Genomic DNA, 10,990 nt, shown 5'->3' with positions numbered 1-10,990 from the left:
TTCCTAGTCCTTTTAGCGTTAACGGTTCCAATAGTGTCTTTTGCGGCTTTAGACAACCCTTTTTTGATCATTTCCCATTCTTCTTCGATAGTAATAAGCCCTTTACCATCCTCCATTATTTTCTCTACCGCCTGTTTGTATTCCTTCCTTTTCAACCCATTTAATGCTTCTACATTCCATTTTCTCACTCGCCGCCCCTGCCTTATCTTTTTGAAACGTACGCTACATTTCATAACAACTAAATTGTGGTCTGAGTCCGCATCCGCTCCCGGAAAGCTGTGGGAATTTATCACACTATTCCTAAACCTGTGTCTAACCAGGATATAATCTAGCTGATATCTTCCTGTGTCACCTGGCATTTTCCATGTATACCTGCGTCTTTTGTGGTGTCTAAACCAAGTGTTGGTGATGACTAACCCCTGTCTCCTGCAGAACTCAACTGCTTTCTCCCCGCGGTCATTCCTCGTGCCTAAACCGTAGTCGCCCACCTCATCACCATCTCTTCCTTCGCCTACCGTCGCATTCATATCCCCCATCACTATCAAATGTTTCCCTGCTGGAACACACGCGATCATGTCCTCTAACTGATCGTATATCTTATCGACCTCTTCTTCCTTATGGTTGCTCGGTGGCATGTATACCTGAATAATAACTAAGTTCGTCGGTTCTGCTTTTATCTCCACTAGTAGTATTCTATCCGTTACCTGCTCTATGTTGACTACGCTTCTTCCTACCTCTTCATTTAATACTATGGCAACCCCTCGTTGGCTCTCGTCCCCACCGCTGTATATTATTCTATACTTATCACTCCAGTAATCCCCGCTATCTTTCCATCTCACCTCGCATAGACCTAAAATATCTATATTTCCCCTTTCCATCTCTCGCTTAACATTCTCCAATTTCCCTGTCCTCATCATTGTCCTAACATTCCACGTTCCTATTCTAACTAATTTTGTCTTCTCCTGCGTCTTCTGTCCTGCTGCTGCTGGTTTTCCCTTGCAAGGGTTTCGTGGGATGACGACCGCGGAAGCCTTGCCTCCCCCGCTGCCGGGCACGACACACGGCCGATTGGGCCGAGCCCCGTGGTTGCCAGGACTCAAAATATCTCTATTGTCCATCATATTTTTCTAGGGAATGATAATTGAGGTGGTTTCCCGTTGCCTTCCTCAATAGTGTTTTTAACGTGACACCATCACTTACTGGCCGCCCCACTGGGGTCAGACGCCATTGCAGCCGCCTCACTGAGGAACAGACGCTGCGTGGACTACCTTTCGTCTGGCTCCTAACCTTCGACCTATCTGGCATGGGTGACCCTACCAGGAGCAATGATTATTACTCCCGCCAGCACAGCTCTAGGGGTCATCGGAACGCACAAGCCCTTCCACCACGTCAAGGTTGTAGTCCGGGGAGGGATATATATATATATATATATATATATATATATATATATACACACACACGAGGGCGAATCGAAAAGTAAGGTCTCCTATTTTTTTCATGAAAAACCAAATTTATTCTCAACTTTGTATACATCGTAGGAAAGGCTGAGCATTTATCTATTTTTCTGCACAGTCACCTTGACGATCAATCACTTTTTGCATCTTTGTGACCAGCGTTTTAATGCCGGCGTCGTACCTTTCTCCCGCGCGAAGCCAACTGACGACTGCTAAAAATAACTAAATGTTCAACTTTGCCAACGATGCACGCTAAGTTGAGAATAAATTTGATTTTTTATGAAAAAAAATAGGAGACCTTACTTTTCGAAACGCCCTCATGTATATGTGTGTGTATATATATATATATATATATATATATATATATATATATATATATATATATATATATATAATGTATATGTATAATATAAATAAATGAATGAATTCACAGTTTTGACTCTTGCTCTATAGCCCCCAGTCACACGTCCTTGTGGTTGCTTGTTAGTTCATCCTCCGATACAAATTAACAATGCCGTTCAAAACTCATTATCTTCGTTCCCGGATATCCAGGAGTACGCCTTCACTATTCCCAACGCATGCAAATATAGGTTTTGAATTGGTGCGGCGGTGCACTTTCTTCCCTGGAGGCAATGGGTCAGGGGTATATTAGCTGAGGGAGCCAATTTTCCACAAATGCACCAAGCATCCATGCATTTAAATAAATCACGGGGCTCTATAAATAGAACTCTTGTTAAACTCTGTGTCCTTATGCGTCTGCATACACGGAAATTGCCAATAGAGCATATTGCGGTGGATATTAGGTCACCAGACTCACATTTATAAATATTCACCCGTTCATAGACATAAATACACGCGTATTTAGTGAATGAGAGCATGAAGAAACGTTTTTTTCAATGAATGCGTTAATATATAAATAATTGATTGTTAATTAATTAATAATTCCATAGTACTAATTTGGGAGCGATATGTGACCTTCTGAATTAGGTGGTGAGTTCTTCCCTTTCTGGCAATGATCATTCTACACTCGGTATCACTAGTTTCCCGCGAGTATTATTCATATATTTAGCGGTAAGGGGGGCAACAATATATTAGGTCAAGCAAAAATAGAGGAGGGTGGAAAGAAGGGCCTTGCTGTGCGTGAAAAGAAATAAAAGGAAGTTATGGCGTTATATTAAAATAAGGGTTGAAAAGGTATTTTAGAAAAGGCGTGACTGGAAAAGCAAATAATCAAAATAGGTAAAATATAACTCATTTGTTTATAATGAGATCTTTATAATGCCGATTCTGCATGCGAGAGAAGCCTAGATAATCCAGAAGCATAGGAATCTCTGTCTATGATGAAAGTTTTAATTTCAAATGAACCCCTTTGAAAGGTGAAATTTGTATATACATGTATACCCTTACATGCTACTCTGAAGGTCACCACTAGGGTCTGTGGCAGGGGGTGATTTTTCACCAGGCATTAAACATCAAAATTAAATTTTGCTAAAAAGTTAGTTACCAATAAAAATGCAAAATCCCTCAAATAATTGAGGCAATATTATATGCAGCTGTATCCACAAGGATATCTAAAAGTAAACGTATAATATTTCTCCACTCAGCATGTGGGACGAGCTCCAAGTAACAAGAAGGGCATTAAAATAAAATAACCCGTGAAAGGCGACGTGAAAACGGAAAACATTTTATTTATATTTTATTGCATCCAAAATCAGTCATATTTGAATCCGCAAGAGACAGAAATAAAACTTCAGAAAAGTTCAAATTGAGTAGCTTAAGGTGTGATGTGGTGGAAGCCGAGCATAACGAATAACTGATTAGCACTTTAGCACTTTTCCACTCGATGAAATTTATTTAACGACCGGGTTTCGAATTATTACATCATCATAAGGTCCTGAAGATGATGTAATTCATCGAAACCCGGGGGTAAAATAAATTTGATCAAGTGGAATAGTAATCTGTCATTCATTCAGAAAAGTTATTTCAACTCATTCCAGTCTCATTTCCTGTTTTGGACTTGGAGATCTTTAAAGTTTTGCCTTTTTTTTTAAGTAATTTATTTTTCTAGATTGTCATGCACGACATACTATTTGATGAAAGCAATTATATGAAAGACGGATGCAGATTATTATGATTGGCGATGAGATGTCGAAGACTGTGATAGAGGGGAGAATGTTAAGCAAACGAGGAACGGCCAGGAATAGGATAGTGATGTTGAGCGGAAAGAAGGAAGTATATTTAATTGAAGAAGGGTTTCTTGTACTTTCGGATGCCATGGTGTGTTTTTGTCAGGAGGGGTAAGAGAGTGCATCGTTGTACAAATTTATTAGGTTGTGTCCATCCAAAACCTACTTTAAACGATAGACTACCAACGACAATAATAATAAATTATTTTATTCCTCAATGAGGGAGGGGCAGTAAATCAAAATGCATGTGCAATGGAATGAGTGGAGGCGAAAAGTATGTGGAATTGGAGAATGGTTTATTTGAATGTGGGTTTTCGAGTACTCATTTATTGTCGTGCTAGATGAGTCTAGAAATTAAAGAATGACATGATGTCTCTTTGGCAATGATGTTCAAATTGTATTATTACTGCCATCGTACTACGGTAGGCGGGATCATGTCAATATAATGAGAGAGATTTTCTGTAGAACAGATAAATTTAAGATGTCATTTTTTTGCACGAAAGATAAGGGATTAGAATAATATTGTTTGACCACGGTAGGGGTAAAAATATTCAGGTCAAAATTAGTCTGGGGTGTGTTAATCCCCTGCCACACACCCTAGCGGTGGCTTGCAAGGCACTAAAAAATATAATATAATGCAAAAGGGAATGCTCAGAAAATTTATCTCTCAAAAACCTACCTTCAGTCATTGACTTATCTAAATTATTGTGAAGCAATCTCTTGGTCACATATCTTTCTTGGCTTCTCGTGCACTCATCTGCTGTTACGAAACCTTGAACAAAATTACGATCATTCTTCGACCTCAAGATAGTGTACATATAAGTACACGCAGGATTAAGTCATTGAACAAATGCGCCGGTTACATAACACGAATGGCGGTAATCTCTGCCGAAAGGTGGAATATTCATCCGCATCCATTCCCTCGAAGGCCGTCCGCGATATAAGGTCAATCAAATTGATGGCCAAAATTTCCATTTCCCTCGTCCGCGTTCTAACCCCAGGTGTCAATGCGACTCTACTCAGCGAAATGAATTTTTCCTCGATAAATTAACGGCGCAATCTTACCCAATTGAGGGATCAGTAAGGAGCCCCTCAATTAAAAGAACTGAAGGAGGGAGAAGGTCATATATTTTTCATTCGATGATGCGACGTTTATTTTACCAATTCGAAGTGAAAGGAATAGTTTTCTTCATTTATCACGTGCATGCAGGGAATTTTCTGTAAAAAGTGATCATAAAGTTTCTAATTCAAATAATTTATTGTGAAAGACCCAGTCTCATGTGATTTTTTCCTGTCCTCCAAAGTGAAGAGACACCTTCAAGGAGAGTTTTTTTTATCATCAGAAGCAGGCGTAGGTGAACTGAACATGTTTCAAATTTCAGCGGCTACCGCTGACGAAATACTGAAGGCAAAACAATGAAAGATGTATTACATGTGCGGAGGTAATACCAAAAATAAGATTTCCTATTATTTTTAGAAATATAAAATTCTGTTTTTTTTCTATATAATTTGCATGATTTTAAAGGTTGATCTTTGTTTATTTTCCTACATGATTGCCATTTCGGTGGATGTATTTTTGTAGACGCTGTGACAGTTTTTGTATGGCAAAATATCATACCAGCTCGCCACCATATTGGAAAAAATGAAGATCATTGACACATTTATGCCGTGAACTCGGATTAGCTCCTATATCAATTGGTAGTGTATGCATTTTTCGATATCTTGCATGTTTCTTCCTGCATGTTATTCTTTTTATTTAATGTACCCATCTTTTTATCAGTTCCTACAGCATGATTTGAATGTACGTATCCTGTTATTAAGAATGGAGAAGGTGAAATGGACAGAGAAGAAAACAAATGAGGAAGTACTTGGTATGGTGGGCGAAGAGAGGGGATTGTTGGGAGCAATCCTATGGAGGCAGGAAAAGTGGATGAAGTGGGTGTTGACCGGCAGTGGGATGTTGAAGACTGTAATAGAGGGGAGAATGTTAGGCAAACGAGGAAAGGGAAGGAACAGGATAGGGATGATGAACGGGATGAAGGGAGGAAGAAAGTACTCAGAGATGAAGAGGGGTCTGATGTAGAGTAGGATACTGGATTTTGTACTTTGTTAGGAATCACAAAATATTTATTTGGTAGTTATGTCCATCCAAAAACCTACCTTAACCGGTATATTACCGTGTAATAATAATATCTTGTTATTAAATGTTGTTGCATGTAAGTACTTTCTTTCGTGTGATTAAGGTTATCGAGTGCATGAACAAACTAATATTTGTGTAGAGGTTACATGATTTGGTTTTGCATGTGGTTTTATTCTAGTTTACATTTGGTGACCCCCCCGCCGCACGCCCTTGCGGCGGCTTACGGGGTATTGTGTAGATTTATATCCTAACCCTACGAAACGCGAGAGGTTAGAACAATAAACCTTGCCTTTTTACTCTACTCACAGATCCAGAATATATCTGCAAACATGTCTAGACATAAAGCGTTCTCTAAATAGCCGACTTGTTAACCGCTCCGATAACTTTACTAATGAAAACAAAAGACATTTCCGTGTCCAAACCCTGTCTTATTGAAGTCTTTATTCCAGTCCTCCCGAGTGTGGTGTTGAGTGTGATATACAACTTGCACCGCGTATGACGCGGATATTAAAACCGATAGCCACCGCGCCCAATGATGGCGCCTCGGTTCGCCAAGGTCTGAGCCGTCAAGACACATTTGAACACTCGGTCAATTTCCGTCCACGTTAGCATTGAAATTATGCTCGTGACTGCTAGGCGTGAAGATCGTGGACAGTTGGCTGATTATAATTTGTGTGCGCAAGTCGCTGCGTTCATGTGTTCAGAAGATATTCGCTGCCCCGTTCGAAGAGTGTGCAACCGTTTAAAATCAATTTTTACGAGTCAAGAGGCGAGTTAAACGGACGGATATCTGCCGGCGGTGAATGAGCGAGCGGTTTGGACCTTCTGGCGACGTGAGTGGGAGTTCGATGGGAGTGTTTACGGAAGTGAGTCGCCGCGCGCCTGGTGTGAATTCCCTCCGACGACGGATGAGGAGGTGGGGGTGGGCAGCACCAAGTTTTTTCGCAGATGGCGGCTTAAAAATTGCTTGAGGAACACTGTAAGAATCCCTTCTGCTGATCCGACGTTTCGTCTCAAAGAGTAGAGAGCAAGCAGCCAAGGGGAAGGTAATTTTTTTTTCAATCGCCTTCGCTAAGGTTTGAAATACGTGTCAAATTTTCAGAGTGATTTTCATATTCTTCTCTGGTATAACCTTAGTAACTCATTGACTCATTGGAACACCGTAAGTAATGTGTAAGACTACATATGGTAAATATTCCGTGATCCACCGAAAAGGTGTGCGGTGGTGTAAACACCAGGTAGGATGGGAAAGAGATACGGGAGGATAAGGGAGAGGACGGTAGTATAAGTAGTAGTTTAAGGGGACGCGACCGACAGTTGAGGTGGACGGGGAAGGATGAAGGGTGGAAAGGAACCCGGCGTCGGCATTAGCCTACTTTTAACGAAAGGCGCCAAGGGGTCCACAGTTAAACATCCCATTCGACGGACGGCGTACTCACTCAAAGTACTCTCCTTAAATCACCTCAAGTAGGAATTATTTTTTTATTATTTAATAATTTATCGTTGCAATGAAGCAATTGACCTGGTGGCAATGGTCAAGTCTGGTCAAAGGTCACTCTTACAATGCACATACATGCATACACACCCAAGAAGAACAGATAGGAGACAAAATGGAATCGGGAAACCAGTTAAAAAATATCTGCTCCCTGCGGGATTATGGTTATTATGGTTGAACCCGGGCCCTCTCGGTGGAAAGCTAGTACGCTAGCCACCGCACTATCGCGATCCCCGCGGGGGAAGAAGGAAAAAGGGAAATAATATTCACCAAAAACAAAAAAACTCGAAAAACCGTGCATATGTATATACATGCTGGCGGAAGACTTAGTAGAAACCAAGTGATAATTTCGCCCAGTAAAATAGCTCTTTGGTGCACAGAAAATATGGGAATAAAAGTGAACCACAACCCGGCAGCATGATTTGAAGGCAGCAACCCATACGACAGATCTTCACTATGCCAAGACAGGTTATGCAGAACTGGAAAGTAAGAAGGGGGAAGTTCTATCAATCCATGGATATGTGATTTATCTAATAATTCTAGAAGCGCTTGGATTGGTCTACAACGACGGAAGAATTATCCATATCCTCTATAATAACCAGGTGACAACAATGCAAACGAAAAATGGAAGCCAAAATAAACAAAGGAATAAGATAAGGATGAAACCTCTCGCCAGCAATATTCAACGTATACCTGGAAGAGACAATAAAATAAACACAAGGATTGGGTATCAAAAGAGTCAAGGTAAACGGAGATGAAATCAACATGCTCCGGTCTGCAGATGACATCGCAGTAGTGGCGGAAACGCTAGAGGACCTGAAAGCAACTCTTTAAGTCCTATGGATCAAGTACTGGGGGAATATAATAGGAACATCCACAAGAAGAAAACTAAAATCTTTTTGTGTGGAATAGAGAAACTAAATGCAGATATCACAATTTCCGAGGGGTGAAACTAGAGCAAGTGGAATCCTTCAATTACTTGGGCAGCAGCATAACTTGGGATGAAAGAAGTTCGACCGACGTCAAGCAAAGAATAGCCCAAGCTAAGAACGAATTCATGAAGAAGAGGCAATTAATATGTTCAAAGAACCTAAGGCTGGAAACAAGGAGTCGATTCGTCAAGACTTTCGTGTGGAGCATGGCGCTCTATGGCTCCGAAACTTGGAACATTGGAAAATCGAACCAGGGAAGAATAGAAGCCTTTGAAACATGGAGCTGGAAGAGAATGCTGAAGATTAAATGGACAGGAACCTTACTTTACCCGGTAGATCATTTAATAATAATCATAATGCTGAGGAAATTTCAATTTATTTATTTGACGACTTTATTGTGGTGAGATTAAGTAGTTGCGATTTGAAAAATCTGATATATTGATGATAATGATAGCATAGGAAGGGCTTGAATTTGGAATGAAAGTAGACGGCAAGATGATCATATCAGTTAGTTTTGCAAGGTTTTCGGATGATTAATCAATAGAGAATCAGACAGCCAAGGGATTGCAATTTTTATTGAGCCCTTTATCGGACCAATTCGAGAGGTTTGGGATTGCGGATTAATCACAAGAAAATATAAGTAATGAGATTCTCGAGAAATAAGAAAATGATTTGAACAATAAACTAGGTGATAATACACTAGAGCTTATGGAGCAGTTTATGTACATGGATACTATTTTAGAGGACACTTAGTATAACATAAGGACCATCAGGAGAGTATTGTCTTAGCGAAAGAGACAGAAGAGAATTTATGACGGTGCAGTTGAGTAGAGATGTGAAGAGCAGATTATTTAAGAATTAAATATGAAGCGTATGACTAAATCGATGTGAGACCTGGTCCTTGAGATGATGGGATGAGCCTATGTTGGAGGCTTTCGAGATATGGGTGTGGCGGAGAATGTGGAATATTAGTTGAAGAGAGAGGAGGGCCAACGCTGAAGCTCTAAATAGGGTGAGTGAAGGGGGAAGTTGGTTGGGGAATCCAAAAAAAGACGGGGAAAGTGGGTGGAGGAAATATTGAGATGCCGAGGTATGTCTAAGGCCGCGATTGAGGGAAAAACGTTGGGGAAAAAGGGGAAATAGAGAAAGGGAGTGCCGGTTTTTAAAGCAGCATGACGGTAGGCAGAAGTTGTGAAGAAATTAAGAAAAATAGTTTAGGAGTTGTGAAGAAATTAAGAAAAATAGTTTAGGACAAAGAATAAAAAAATTAAACGATACTTCGAAGAATTAGTCGTAGGGTATCGTCCAAAATACAATCTTAAACAGGTAGATTACTTCTTAGTAAATATCTAAATATTTTACATATAAGGTAATCTTCTACTGCTTGAGTCACAAAAGTATACAATCGGTAGCTATTCCATTTTCATCTGTCTGTGTTAAACTCGCGACGACACAAAAATGATAGGGCTGGTGAATATTATGAGATTGGTGTTAGGTGAATGATTTTCATAAAAATAGCAACTTCCGTCAAAATCAACGTATTGCTACAGAAAAAGGATTTTTTTAAATATTTCGACCGTCTTTCCCATTCCTTACTCCCTCATACTTTTTTTTTTTTAACTTTGCTCTGCAGAGCTTTCTCGCGTATTTGTGACTCGCGAAATATCCAATAACAATATGGTTTCCAAAAGTAATGCAATTGAATTTCCCGTGCAACTCCTATTAATTGGAGTGGAATTAAATTACTCGGAATTTGTGAATCAGACAATAAACTTTGCCGCAAAACCGGTCTCAGTGCTCTCCAAGCTGTGGAAGCGACAGGACGTCAGTTATTGTAAACCTCTGCGAGCCGACCATTTCACGATAAAAATGAAATCGACGATCGAGTAACGTTAGGAGATTAATAAGTTTTGTCCTAAACTGAAAAAAATCTCTTGAGGAGGCTAATAAAACGATTCGTGAGGCTACAAGGGGACTCTGCTCTGTCCTACCAACAAATTTCGAGGTAGTTTCGAATAATAATCGAGGTAGCCATTAAATTATTTTTCTGAAACTAAAAAATCCTGACCTAATCCAGAAAACCCTAAGAAATAAAAATAAATTCAAAAATTTGTCAAGATCCGCCTCAGCATTAAATCTAACATACATTAGGTATGGAATACAGAGTTGTACTACTTTTAAATTCTTGCACTCCTCCCTGCCTCCACCATCTCAATCGTTAGGATATACAAATTTGATCAATTTGGTCGGTTTTATTAAAACCATATCTCTTCGTGTGAAAATACTGTAACTGACATTTTTTTTCAATTCTTCAAGCTTGCTGTAGACAAAAGTCTACAAATAAAACATGCACCAAGACAAAATGTATTGAGAGATAACCTTGAGTGAAGTCACGTACATTTTTCTCAGGGTCATCACCTTTCCTACTCACAGCACGATTTTTCTCCATAGCGTAATTTATTGTCACCGACCCGGTGACCCAGTTCCAATGAATTATACGAGTAGCGCCAGGAATAGCGGAATTTGTGGGGTTTTGTGTCGCAATATTCGGGGCACAGTGATACAATGTGCCATTAGATATACTTTCACCGTCATAGTCATACGATATACTTGACTCATGACCAAGACACAGTAAGCTTTATTTAAGTAATAAGGATACATTCATTATGATACGTGCTGGGGATGCCTAAGAGCTTCTTACAAAGCAACCAAGCCCAGGGTCTATTGAAAGGAGTGAGAAAGAGTGGTAGAGACAGAAGAAGATGTTTTCTGGGAAGGAGAGG

This window comes from Hetaerina americana, unplaced genomic scaffold (genome assembly GCF_022747635.1).
Source record: "Hetaerina americana unplaced genomic scaffold, ioHetAmer1.1.p SCAF_44, whole genome shotgun sequence".
Lineage (NCBI taxonomy): Eukaryota > Metazoa > Arthropoda > Insecta > Odonata > Calopterygidae > Hetaerina > Hetaerina americana.
Note: the sequence above shows the minus strand (reverse complement) of the source record.